This window comes from Chiloscyllium punctatum, chromosome 13 (assembly GCF_047496795.1).
Source record: "Chiloscyllium punctatum isolate Juve2018m chromosome 13, sChiPun1.3, whole genome shotgun sequence".
In the NCBI taxonomy this organism is placed as follows: domain Eukaryota; kingdom Metazoa; phylum Chordata; class Chondrichthyes; order Orectolobiformes; family Hemiscylliidae; genus Chiloscyllium; species Chiloscyllium punctatum.
This window is the reverse complement of record NC_092751.1, coordinates 76,922,835-76,936,895: the sequence shown is the minus strand read 5'-3', so window position 1 is coordinate 76,936,895 and position 14,061 is coordinate 76,922,835. Positions and strand designations below refer to the sequence as shown.

At 44.2% G+C, this 14,061-nt stretch overlaps 5 non-coding genes across 5 annotated transcripts; all 5 read left to right on the top strand.

The window, feature by feature from the left end:
* Nucleotides 1-1,212: 1,212 nt before the first annotated feature.
* On the top strand, nt 1,213-1,294 carry trnas-aga (transfer RNA serine (anticodon AGA)). The gene has a single exon. It is a non-coding gene; the product is annotated as a tRNA-Ser (tRNA).
* Nucleotides 1,295-3,420: 2,126 nt separating this feature from the next.
* On the top strand, nt 3,421-3,493 carry trnar-ucg (transfer RNA arginine (anticodon UCG)). Its single transcript has one exon. It is a non-coding gene; the product is annotated as a tRNA-Arg (tRNA).
* A 1,394-nt stretch (nt 3,494-4,887) lies between these two features.
* On the top strand, nt 4,888-4,966 carry trnas-aga (transfer RNA serine (anticodon AGA)). Its single transcript has one exon. It is a non-coding gene; the product is annotated as a tRNA-Ser (tRNA).
* A 3,590-nt stretch (nt 4,967-8,556) lies between these two features.
* On the top strand, nt 8,557-8,638 carry trnas-aga (transfer RNA serine (anticodon AGA)). The gene has a single exon. It is a non-coding gene; the product is annotated as a tRNA-Ser (tRNA).
* A 3,590-nt stretch (nt 8,639-12,228) lies between these two features.
* On the top strand, nt 12,229-12,310 carry trnas-aga (transfer RNA serine (anticodon AGA)). Its single transcript has one exon. It is a non-coding gene; the product is annotated as a tRNA-Ser (tRNA).
* The last annotated feature ends 1,751 nt before the right edge of the window (nt 12,311-14,061 follow it).

The following is a 14,061-nucleotide window of genomic DNA, read 5'->3' as shown; positions in this document are numbered from 1 at the left end:
AGCATGAGTTCCTCAAAAGAGTGACAAGTCGTTGTGGAAGTGTCATACATCTGTGCCATTTAAGAACACAGGATAAAGTCATTGACATTTGCCCTGGGAACATTAGAACACACGACACTTTGGGCCAAAGTTGGAAACTGCGACTGGAATAGATGGCTCTCTGATCAGGCGGAATGGCCTTTTCCCACTTTGTAAATCTACGAAGACAAGTTGAAAATAATCTGCAACGAAAATGTTCATAAAGGGTGTTTTATTTACACTAAATACGATAGTATCTATCGCCTTGTCTTGTTATTTACTTGTGAAGATTCGGTACTCTCAGCACCGTGGCCCGGATCGTATTCCCGCTCATGGAATGGTTGTATTGTTCAGCTAACATATCGGTGTACCAGCACTTCTGCCGATTTTCCGATGCTAGCAGGTCATTGGTTTTGTCCAAAACATTATGAATGTTAACATAATACAAATAGCTGCAGTTGCTGGAAATCTGAGCCTAAAACGAAAATTGTTTGCGGAACGCAGAAAGACTGGCAACAGAAACATCGACTTTCCTGTTCCTCGGATGCTGCTGTGCTTTTCCAGCATTTTCTGATCTAAAATCAGGTTTCCAGCATCTGCAGTCCTCACTCCTGCCGAGTTCCTTCAGTGTCGCTGGTTCCCAATTCAAGAACTCCATCTCTGGCGGTTTCATATCTGTACCTCCATGCTGTGGAATTGAAGAGTGAAGAAAAGTAACTCACCCCCTCCATCTCTGGGGTAATTAGGGGCTGAAAGTGAATCGTATCACATTGAAGTATATCTACAAGCGACTTGATCTCTGTCTTTTATTGGGAACCATCTCTTTCATTGTAACCATCAGGAAAGACCATTTCGTTCGCTAAATAAAGAAATGAATATGTCACTAACCTTTGTTTGTTTCATGTCCAAGAATACTCAGATCAATAGCTCCCTTGATTACCTCTGCTGGTCATGTTCGCAAAGAGATCGAGCAAATTGCCAAGTGTGATTTTCCTTTCAATAAATAATTTTGACTCAATTTTGCTGCAAATATCTTTTCCTAACTTTGTGCTTTTCTTCTTTGACATTGGTGTCTCGCACCTTACAAATGACAGCAAAGGTATGAATGGAGATGGAAACATTTCACTCAAGTCAGCGGCAGCTTTCAATGAGATCACGACTGATTTGGTCAGTGCTCAGGGTGCGGTGCCGTCTGTAGTCGTGGCCGAGTGGTTAAGGCGATGAATTAGAAATCCATTGGGGTTTCCCCGCGTAGGTTCGAATCCTGCTGACTACGTTATCCGTGCTTTGCTGCTGGAACAGTTCAAAGTTCCGAAAACGTGTTTTGCAAACCATGCCTGTAATTTGATGAGACTTGAGAAACTCGAGTTCTTCATCAGAAATGCTCCACATTTAAAACATTATCTCTGTTTCTCTTTCCAGATACACTGCTCGACACATCGGGTTTCTGCAGTTGTTATTGAACGCCCTGAGCAGAAGTGCTGCTTTTCATTAGATTCCTTTAATCCCTTGTCCTCTGTTCTCTGACTCTGGTCATTGGCAACACTTCCTCTTGCTCGTCAGAGTGCTCATTCCCCACCGCTCCGTCTCCCATCATTACAAACAACCGCAGGAAATTGCCACTTAACCATCTTTGTTCCAAAGTGAAACTCACCAGCCTAGGAACTCTCTCCACCAAATGGGACTCCTCATCCCTGGACATGGAAAAGCCAGAGGATTGTGAAGAGATACTGTGAACATATTGCCAGTTGGCCGTTGGAAAAATGTTTAGGAAGCAAACCATATAATTTAGGCTCCAGCTTTGGAAATCTTGAGAAACTCTTTGGGAAATGGAATCACAGGAGATTGAAGAAGTGTAAGTTGTCAGTCCGAGTAGAGGAAGGGACATTGACTCTGATGTTCTCGGCACAGGAATTGATCTGAGACATTGAAAGAATTCTCGCTCCCGTACGTGAGCAATACAAACTTCATCTGGACGGTGGGACAATGAAAAATCTGGAACACTCAAGACAATATCCAAATATTGACTGAGATCACGACAGTACGAGTACGATAGATGGGTCAGTTTTTGTCCAGTGTGTGCGGGAGGGCTTCCTGACACAGTATGTAGACATGGCTTCAAGGGAAGAAGCCACTTTCGATTTAGTACTGGGTAACGAGCCTGGCCAGGTTTTAGATTTGGAAGTAGGTGAGCACTGTGGAGACAGCGATCACAATTCTCTCAGGTTTACTTTCGTGATGGAAAGGGATAGGTGTACTCCACGGAGCAAGAGTTTCAGCTGGTGGAAGGGAAATCACGATGCAATGAGGTAAGATTTAGGAAGCGCAGAGTTGGGTAGGAAACTGTAGGGGGTGAGCACATTAAAAATGTGAAGCTTATTCAAGGAAAAGCTCCTGTGTGTCCTCGATAAGTATGTACCTGTCAGGCAGGGAGGAAGATATAGAACGCGTGAGCCGTGGTTTACTAAGGAAGGTGGAATCCCTGGTCAAGAAGAACAAGAAGTCTTATGTTAGGACAAAACGTGTAAACTCAGTTAGAGCGCTCGAGGTTTCCAACGATCTCAGGAAAGACCTAAAAAGAGAGCTGGGAAGAGCCAGGAGGAGACATGAGAAGTTGTTGGCAGATAGGATCAGGGTTAACGCTAAGGCTTTCCATAGGTATGTCAGGAATAAAAGAATGACGAGAGTTAAATTTGGGACAATCAAGGATAATAGTGGGAAGTCGTGTGTGGAGTCAGTGGAGATAGAGGAAGCACTAAATAAATATTTTTCGACAGAGTTCGCTATAGATAATGAAAATGTTGGCGAGGAAGATACAGAGATACTTGCGTCTAGACTAGAAGAGATTGAGGTTCACAAGGAAGAGATATTAGAAATACTGCAGAGTGTGAAAATAGATAAGTCAGCTGGGCCGGATGGGATCTATCTGATGTTGTTTAGCAAATGCACTGCAGGAAGGTACAAATCAAGCTGATGCTAACAACGGCTCGTTTTGAGCCGCTAATTTGCAGTGAAGTGGCGGCGCCAATAAAAGGTGTCACGCAGCTCGTCTAATTCCACATCCTGAGCTCGAAATGAGCAGATGTCTCTCGCTGAGTTTCGGCAGGGTCTTGCTTAGACGACACCATGACACGTTTTCACTGGAGTAGATCATGAAATCGCGTCGTGAATGTGAATAAAACGATGGGCACTTCCAGCAGAGAAGGAGGCGACCCTGAAGCAGGCAGCTCTGGACAAATGTTTCTCCTTTGCCAGTGAAAGGCACTGCTTCACAAATTGGAAACTTCGAAGTGAAGCAGTGTTGGTGATTATCTTCGCTGCTTGTTCACCTTTTTAATTCTGATTCCGTGAAAGTCCATGGCATTACATATCGACATTCTGCCGTAGCTGCACGTGTCTATTGGGCCAGTAGCGTAATGGATAACGCGTCTGACTTCGGATCAGAAGATTGTAGGTTCGAGTCCTACCTGGCTCGTGGGGAATGTCTCACTTTAACCGTGCCCCTCGTTGGCGCTCCCCTGCAAAGCCCTGTTGGGATGTCGCTTCTGTGCTTCCGCATTTAAAACTTGCATTTGTCTTATTGTCCATTTCAAATTCCAGCTCACCACAACGGAGACCTCTGTCGGTTTGGGGGTGCCTTTGTGGGTGAAAATGAGCATGAGTTCCTCAAAAGAGTGACAAGTCGTTGTGGAAGTGTCATACATCTGTGCCATTTAAGAACACAGGATAAAGTCATTGACATTTGCCCTGGGAACATTAGAACACACGACACTTTGGGCCAAAGTTGGAAACTGCGACTGGAATAGATGGCTCTCTGAGCAGGCGGAATGGCCTTTTCCCACTTTGTAAATCTACGAAGACAAGTTGAAAATAATCTGCAACGAAAATGTTCATAAAGGGTGTTTTATTTACACTAAATACGATAGTATCTATCGCCTTGTCTTGTTATTTACTTGTGAAGATTCGGTACTCTCAGCACCGTGGCCCGGATCGTATTCCCACTCATGGAATGGTTGTATTGTTCAGCTAACATATCGGTGTACCAGTACTTCTGCCGATTTTCCGATGCTAGCAGGTCATTGGTTTTGTCCAAAACATTATGAATGTTAACATAATACAAATAGCTGCAGTTGCTGGAAATCTGAGCCTAAAACGAAAATTGTTTGCGGAACGCAGAAAGACTGGCAACAGAAACATCGACTTTCCTGCTCCTCGGATGCTGCTGTGCTTTTCCAGCATTTTCTGATCTAAAATCAGGTTTCCAGCATCTGCAGTCCTCACTCCTGCCGAGTTCCTTCAGTGTCGCTGGTTCCCAATTCAAGAACTCCATCTCTGGCGGTTTCATATCGGTACCTCCATGCTGTGGAATTGAAGAGTGAAGAAAAGTAACTCACCCCCTCCATCTCTGGGGTAATTAGGGGCTGAAAGTGAATCGTATCACATTGAAGTATATCTACAAGCGACTTAATCTCTGTCTTTTATTGGGAACCATCTCTTTCATTGTAACCATCAGGAAAGACCATTTCGTTCGCTAAATAAAGAAATGAATATGTCACTAACCTTTGTTTGTTTCATGTCCAAGAATACTCAGATCAATAGCTCCCTTGATTACCTCTGCTGGTCATGTTCGCAAAGAGATCGTGCAAATTGCCAAGTGTGATTTTCCTTTCAATAAATAATTTTGACTCAATTTTGCTGCAAATATCTTTTCCTAACTTTGTGCTTTTCTTCTTTGACATTGGTGTCTCGCACCTTACAAATGACAGCAAAGGTATGAATGGAGATGGAAACATTTCACTCAAGTCAGCGGCAGCTTTCAATGAGATCACGACTGATTTGGTCAGTGCTCAGGGCGCGGTGCCGTCTTTAGTCGTGGCCGAGTGGTTAAGGCGATGGATTAGAAATCCATTGGGGTTTCCCCATGTAGGTTCGAATCCTGCTGTCTACGTTATCCGTGCTTTGCTGCTGGAACAATTCAAAGTTCAGAAAGGCTGTTTTGCAAACCAGGCCTGTAATTTGATTAGACTTGAGAAACTCGAGTTCTTCATCAGAAATGCTCCACATTTAAAACATTATCTCTGTTTCTCTTTCCAGATACACTGCTCGACACATCGGGTTTCTGCAGTTGTTATTGAACGCCCTGAGCAGAAGTGCTGCTTTTCATTAGATTCCTTTAATCCCTTGTCCTCTGTTCTCTGACTCTGGTCATTGGCAACACTTCCTCTTGCTCGTCAGAGTGCTCATTCCCCACCGCTCCGTCTCCCATCATTACAAACAACCGCAGGAAATTGCCACTTAACCATCTTTGTTCCAAAGTGAAACTCACCAGCCTAGGAACTCTCTCCACCAAATGGGACTTCTCATCCCTGGACATGGAAAAGCCAGAGGATTGTGAAGAGATACTGTGAACATATTGTCAGTTGGCAGTTGGAAAAATGTTTAGGAAGCAAACCATATAATTTAGGCTCCAGCTTTGGAAATCTTGAGAAACTCTTTGGGAAATGGAATCACAGGAGATTGAAGAAGTGTAAGTTGTCAGTCCGAGTAGAGGAAGGGACATTGACTCTGATGTTCTCGGCACTGGAATTGATCTGAGACATTGAAAGAATTCTCGCTCCCGTACGTGAGCAATACAAACTTCATCTGGACGGTGGGACAATGAAAAATTCTGGAACACTCAAGACAATATCCAAATATTGACTGAGATCACGACAGTACGAGTACGATAGATGGGTCAGTTTTTGTCCAGTGTGTGCGGGAGGGCTTCCTGACACAGTATGTAGACATGGCTTCAAGGGAAGAAGCCACTTTCGATTTAGTACTGGGTAACGAGCCTGGCCAGGTTTTAGATTTGGAAGTAGGTGAGCACTGTGGAGACAGCGATCACAATTCTCTCAGGTTTACTTTCGTGATGGAAAGGGATAGGTGTACTCCACGGAGCAAGAGTTTCAGCTGGTGGAAGGGAAATCACGATGCAATGAGGTAAGATTTAGGAAGCGCAGATTTGGGTAGGAAACTGTAGGGGGTGAGCACATTAAAAATGTGAAGCTTATTCAAGGAAAAGCTCCTGTGTGTCCTCGATAAGTATGTACCTGTCAGGCAGGTAGGAAGATATAGAACGCGTGAGCCGTGGTTTACTAAGGAAGGTGGAATCCCTGGTCAAGAAGAACAAGAAGTCTTATGTTAGGACAAAACGTGAAAACTCAGTTAGAGCGCTCGAGGTTTCCAACGATCTCAGGAAAGACCTAAAAAGAGAGCTGGGAAGAGCCAGGAGGAGACATGAGAAGTTGTTGGCAGATAGGATCAGGGTTAACGCTAAGGCTTTCCATAGGTATGTCAGGAATAAAAGAATGACGAGAGTTAAATTTGGGACAATCAAGGATAATAGTGGGAAGTCGTGTGTGGAGTCAGTGGAGATAGAGGAAGCACTAAATAAATATTTTTCGACAGAGTTCGCTATAGATAATGAAAATGTTGGCGAGGAAGATACAGAGATACTTGCGTCTAGACTAGAAGAGATTGAGGTTCACAAGGAAGAGATATTAGAAATACTGCAGAGTGTGAAAATAGATAAGTCAGCTGGGCCGGATGGGATCTATCTGATGTTGTTTAGCAAATGCACTGCAGGAAGGTACAAATCAAGCTGATGCTAACAACGGCTCGTTTTGAGCCGCTAATTTGCAGTGAAGTGGCGGCGCCAATAAAAGGTGTCACGCAGCTCGTCTAATTCCACATCCTGAGCTCGAAATGAGCAGATGTCTCTCGCTGAGTTTCGGCAGGGTCTTGCTTAGACGACACCATGACACGTTTTCACTGGAGTAGATCATGAAATCGCGTCGTGAATGTGAATAAAATGATGGGCACTTCCAGCAGAGAAGGAGGCGACCCTGAAGCAGGCAGCTCTGGACAAATGTTTCTCCTTTGCCAGTGAAAGGCACTGCTTCACAAATTGGAAACTTCGAAGTGAAGCAGTGTTGGTGATTATCTTCGCTGCTTGTTCACCTTTTTAATTCTGATTCCGTGAAAGTCCATGGCATTACATATCGACATTCTGCCGTTGTTGCGCGTGTCTCTTGGGCCAGTAGAGTAATGGATAACGCATCTGACTTCAGAACCGAAGATTGTAGGTGCGGGTCCTACCTGGCTCGTGGGGAATGTCTCACTTTAACCGTGCCCCTCGTTGGCGCTCCCCTGCCAAGCCCTGTTGGGACGTCGCTTCTGTGCTTCCGCATTTAAAACTTGCATTTGTCTTATTGTCCATTTCAAATTCCAGCTCACCACAACGGAGACCTCTGTCGGTTTGGGGGTGCCTTTGTGGGTGAAAATGAGCATGAGTTCCTCAAAAGAGTGACAAGTCGTTGTGGAAGTGTCATACATCTGTGCCATTTAAGAACACAAGATAAAGTCATTGACATTTGCCCTGGGAACATTAGAACACACGACACTTTGGGCCAAAGTTGGAAACTGCGACTGGAATAGATGGCTCTCTGATCAGGCGGAATGGCCTTTCCCACTTTGTAAATCTACGAAGACAAGTTGAAAATAATCTGCAACGAAAATGTTCATAAAGGGTGTTTTATTTACACTAAATACGATAGTATCTATCGCCTTGTCTTGTTATTTACTTGTGAAGATTCGGTACTCTCAGCACCGTGGCCCGGATCGTATTCCCGCTCATGGAATGGTTGTATTGTTCAGCTAACATATCGGTGTACCAGTACTTCTGCCGATTTTCCGATGCTAGCAGGTCATTGGTTTTGTCCAAAACATTATGAATGTTAACATAATACAAATAGCTGCAGTTGCTGGAAATCTGAGCCTAAAACGAAAATTGTTTGCGGAACGCAGAAAGACTGGCAACAGAAACATCGACTTTCCTGCTCCTCGGATGCTGCTGTGCTTTTCCAGCATTTTCTGATCTAAAATCAGGTTTCCAGCATCTGCAGTCCTCACTCCTGCCGAGTTCCTTCAGTGTCGCTGGTTCCCAATTCAAGAACTCCATCTCTGGCGGTTTCATATCTGTACCTCCATGCTGTGGAATTGAAGAGTGAAGAAAAGTAACTCACCCCCTCCATCTCTGGGGTAATTAGGGGCTGAAAGTGAATCGTATCACATTGAAGTATATCTACAAGCGACTTAATCTCTGTCTTTTATTGGGAACCATCTCTTTCATTGTAACCATCAGGAAAGACCATTTCGTTCGCTAAATAAAGAAATGAATATGTCACTAACCTTTGTTTGTTTCATGTTCAAGAATACTCAGATCAATAGCTCCCTTGATTACCTCTGCTGGTCATGTTCGCAAAGAGATCGAGCAAATTGCCAAGTGTGATTTTCCTTTCAATAAATAATTTTGACTCAATTTTGCTGCAAATATCTTTTCCTAACTTTGTGCTTTTCTTCTTTGACATTGGTGTCTCGCACCTTACAAATGACAGCAAAGGTATGAATGGAGATGGAAACATTTCACTCAAGTCAGCGGCAGCTTTCAATGAGATCACGGCTGATTTGGTCAGTGCTCAGGTCGCGGTGCCGTCTGTAGTCATGGCCGAGTGGTTAAGGCGATGGATTAGAAATCCATTGGGGTTTCCCCACGTAGGTTCGAATCCTGCTGACTATGTTTTCCGTGCTTTGCTGCTGGAACAATTCAAAGTTCAGAAAGCCCGTTTTGCAAACCAGGCCTGTAATTTGATTAGACTTGAGAAACTCGAGTTCTTCATCAGAAATGCTCCACATTTAAAACATTATCTCTTTTTCTCTTTCCAGATACACTGCTCGACACATCGGGTTTCTGCAGTTGTTATTGAACGCCCTGAGCAGAAGTGCTGCTTTTCATTAGATTCCATTAATCCCTTGTCCTCTGTTCTCTGACTCTGGTCATTGGCAACACTTCCTCTTGCTCGTCAGAGTGCTCATTCCCCACCGCTCCGTCTCCCATCATTACAAACAACCGCAGGAAATTGCCACTTAACCATCTTTGTTCCAAAGTGAAACTCACCAGCCTAGGAACTCTCTCCACCAAATGGGACTTCTCATCCCTGGACATGGAAAAGCCAGAGGATTGTGAAGAGATACTCTGAACATATTGTCAGTTGGCAGTTGGAAAAATGTTTAGGAAGCAAACCATATAATTTAGGCTCCAGCTTTGGAAATCTTGAGAAACTCTTTGGGAAATGGAATCACAGGAGATTGAAGAAGTGTAAATTGTCAGTCCGAGTAGAGGAAGGGACATTGACTCTGATGTTCTCGGCACAGGAATTGATCTGAGACATTGAAAGAATTATCGCTCCCGTACGTGAGCAATACAAACTTCATCTGGACGGTGGGACAATGAAAAACTCTGGAACACTCAAGACAATATCCAAATATTGACTGAGATCACGACAGTACGAGTACGATAGATGGGTCAGTTTTTGTCCAGTGTGTGCGGGAGGGCTTCCTGACACAGTATGTAGACATGCCTTCAAGGGAAGAAGCCACTTTCGATTTAGTACTGGGTAACGAGCCTGGCCAGGTTTTAGATTTGGAAGTAGGTGAGCACTGTGGAGACAGCGATCACAATTCTCTCAGGTTTACTTTCGTGATGGAAAGGGATAGGTGTACTCCACGGAGCAAGAGTTTCAGCTGGTGGAAGGGAAATCACGATGCAATGAGGTAAGATTTAGGAAGCGCAGAGTTGGGTAGGAAACTGTAGGGGGTGAGCACATTAAAAATGTGAAGCTTATTCAAGGAAAAGCTCCTGTGTGTCCTCGATAAGTATGTACCTGTCAGGCAGGGAGGAAGATATAGAACGCGTGAGCCGTGGTTTACTAAGGAAGTGGAATCCCTGGTCAAGAAGAACAAGAAGTCTTATGTTAGGACAAAACGTGAAAACTCAGTTAGAGCGCTCGAGGTTTCCAACGATCTCAGGAAAGACCTAAAAAGAGAGCTGGGAAGAGCCAGGAGGAGACATGAGAAGTTGTTGGCAGATAGGATCAGGGTTAACGCTAAGGCTTTCCATAGGTATGTCAGGAATAAAAGAATGACGAGAGTTAAATTTGGGACAATCAAGGATACTAGTGGGAAGTCGTGTGTGGAGTCAGTGGAGATAGAGGAAGCACTAAATAAATATTTTTCGACAGAGTTCGCTATAGATAATGAAAATGTTGGCGAGGAAGATACAGAGATACTTGCGTCTAGACTAGAAGAGATTGAGGTTCACAATGAAGAGATATTAGAAATACTGCAGAGTGTGAAAATAGATAAGTCAGCTGGGCCGGATGGGATCTATCTGATGTTGTTTAGCAAATGCACTGCAGGAAGGTACAAATCAAGCTGATGCTAACAACGGCTCGTTTTGAGCCGCTAATATGCAGTGAAGTGGCGGCGCCAATAAAAGTTGTCACGCAGCTCGTCTAATTCCACATCCTGAGCTCGAAATGAGCAGATGTCTCTCGCTGAGTTTCGGCAGGGTCTTGCTTAGACGACACCATGACACGTTTTCACTGGAGTAGATCATGAAATCGCGTCGTGAATGTGAATAAAACGATGGGCACTTCCAGCAGAGAAGGAGGCGACCCTGAAGCAGGCAGCTCTGGACAAATGTTTCTCCTTTGCCAGTGAAAGGCACTGCTTCACAAATTGGAAACTTCGAAGTGAAGCAGTGTTGGTGATTATCTTCGCTGCTTGTTCACCTTTTTAATTCTGATTCCGTGAAAGTCCATGGCATTACATATCGACATTCTGCCGTGGCTGTGCGTGTCTATTGAGCCAGTAGCGTAATGGATAACGCGTCTGACTTCAGATCAGAAGATTGTAGGGTCGAGTCCTACCTGGTACGTGGGGAATGTCTCGCTTTAACTGTGCCCCTCGTTGACGCTCCCCTGCAAAGCCCTGCCAGGACGTCGCTTCTGTGCTTCCGCATTTAAAACTTGCATTTGTCTTATTGTCCATTTCAAATTCCAGCTCACCACAACGGAGACCTCTGTCGGTTTGGGGGTGCCTTTGTGGGTGAAAATTAGCATGAGTTCCTCAAAAGAGTGACAAGTCGTTGTGGAAGTGTCATACATCTGTGCCATTTAAGAACACAGGATAAAGTCATTGACATTTGCCCTGGGAACATTAGAACACACGACACTTTGGGCCAAAGTTGGAAACTGCGACTGGAATAGATGGCTCTCTGATCAGGCGGAATGGCCTTTTCCCACTTTGTAAATCTACGAAGACAAGTTGAAAATAATCTGCAACGAAAATGTTCATAAAGGGTGTTTTATTTACACTAAATACGATAGTATCTATCGCCTTGTCTTGTTATTTACTTGTGAAGATTCGGTACTCTCAGCACCGTGGCCCGGATCGTATTCCCGCTCATGGAATGGTTGTATTGTTCAGCTAACATATCGGTGTACCAGTACTTCTGCCGATTTTCCGATGCTAGCAGGTCATTGGTTTTGTCCAAAACATTATGAATGTTAACATAATACAAATAGCTGCAGTTGCTGGAAATCTGAGCCTAAAACGAAAATTGTTTGCGGAACGCAGAAAGACTGGCAACAGAAACATCGACTTTCCTGCTCCTCGGATGCTGCTGTGCTTTTCCAGCATTTTCTGATCTAAAATCAGGTTTCCAGCATCTGCAGTCCTCACTCCTGCCGAGTTCCTTCAGTGTCGCTGGTTCCCAATTCAAGAACTCCATCTCTGGCGGTTTCATATCTGTACCTCCATGCAGTGGAATTGAAGAGTGAAGAAAAGTAACTCGCCCCCTCCATCTCTGGGGTAATTAGGGGCTGAAAGTGAATCGTATCACATTGAAGTATATCTACAAGCGACTTAATCTCTGTCTTTTATTGGGAACCATCTCTTTCATTGTAACCATCAGGAAAGACCATTTCGTTCGCTAAATAAAGAAATGAATATGTCACTAACCTTTGTTTGTTTCATGTTCAAGAATACTCAGATCAATAGCTCCCTTGATTACCTCTGCTGGTCATGTTCGCAAAGAGATCGAGCAAATTGCCAAGTGTGATTTTCCTTTCAATAAATAATTTTGACTCAATTTTGCTGCAAATATCTTTTCCTAACTTTGTGCTTTTCTTCTTTGACATTGGTGTCTCGCACCTTACAAATGACAGCAAAGGTATGAATGGAGATGGAAACATTTCACTCAAGTCAGCGGCAGCTTTCAATGAGATCACGGCTCATTTGGTCAGTGCTCAGGACGCAGTGCCGTCTGTAGTCATGGCCGAGTGGTTAAGGCGATGGATTAGAAATCCATTGGGGTCTCCCCACGTAGGTTCGATTCCAGCTGAATACGTTTTCCGTGCTTTGCTGCTGGAACAATTCAAAGTTCAGAAAGCCCGTTTTGCAAACCAGGCCTGTAATTTGATTAGACTTGAGAAACTCGATTTCTTCATCAGAAATGCTCCACATTTAAAACATTATCTCTGTTTCTCTTTCCAGATACACTGCTCGACACATCGGGTTTCTGCAGTTGTTATTGAACGCCCTGAGCAGAAGTGCTGCTTTTCATTAGATTCCTTTAATCCCTTGTCCTCTGTTCTCTGACTCTGGTCATTGGCAACACTTCCTCTTGCTCGTCAGAGTGCTCATTCCCCACCGCTCCGTCTCCCATCATTACAAACAACCGCAGGAAATTGCCACTTAACCATCTTTGTTCCAAAGTGAAACTCACCAGCCTAGGAACTCTCTCCACCAAATGGGACTTCTCATCCCTGGACATGGAAAAGCCAGAGGATTGTGAAGAGATACTGTGAACTTATTGTCAGTTGGCAGTTGGAAAAATGTTTAGGAAGCAAACCATATAATTTAGGCTCCAGCTTTGGAAATCTTGAGAAACTCTTTGGGAAATGGAATCACAGGAGATTGAAGAAGTGTAAATTGTCAGTCCGAGTAGAGGAAGGGACATTGACTCTGATGTTCTCGGCACAGGAATTGATCTGAGACATTGAAAGAATTATCGCTCCCGTACGTGAGCAATACAAACTTCATCTGGACGGTGGGACAATGAAAAACTCTGGAACACTCAAGACAATATCCAAATATTGACTGAGATCACGACAGTACGAGTACGATAGATGGGTCAGTTTTTGTCCAGTGTGTGCGGGAGGGCTTCCTGACACAGCATGTAGACATGCCTTCAAGGGAAGAAGCCACTTTCGATTTAGTACTGGGTAACGAGCCTGGCCAGGTTTTAGATTTGGAAGTAGGTGAGCACTGTGGAGACAGCGATCACAATTCTCTCAGGTTTACTTTCGTGATGGAAAGGGATAGGTGTACTCCACGGAGCAAGAGTTTCAGCTGGTGGAAGGGAAATCACGATGCAATGAGGTAAGATTTAGGAAGCGCAGAGTTGGGTAGGAAACTGTAGGGGGTGAGCACATTAAAAATGTGAAGCTTATTCAAGGAAAAGCTCCTGTGTGTCCTCGATAAGTATGTACCTGCCAGGCAGGGAGGAAGATATAGAACGCGTGAGCCGTGGTTTACTAAGGAAGGTGGAATCCCTGGTCAAGAAGAACAAGAAGTCTTATGTTAGGACAAAACGTGAAAACTCAGTTAGAGCGCTCGAGGTTTCCAACGATCTCAGGAAAGACCTAAAAAGAGAGCTGGGAAGAGCCAGGAGGAGACATGAGAAGTTGTTGGCAGATAGGATCAGGGTTAACGCTAAGGCTTTCCATAGGTATGTCAGGAATAAAAGAATGACGAGAGTTAAATTTGGGACAATCAAGGATAATAGTGGGAAGTCGTGTGTGGAGTCAGTGGAGATAGAGGAAGCACTAAATAAATATTTTTCGACAGAGTTCGCTATAGATAATGAAAATGTTGGCGAGGAAGATACAGAGATACTTGCGTCTAGACTAGAAGAGATTGAGGTTCACAAGGAAGAGATATTAGAAATACTGCAGAGTGTGAAAATAGATAAGTCAGCTGGGCCGGATGGGATCTATCTGATGTTGTTTAGCAAATGCACTGCAGGAAGGTACAAATCAAGCTGATGCTAACAACGGCTCGTTTTGAGCCGCTAATTTGCAGTGAAGTGGCGGCGCC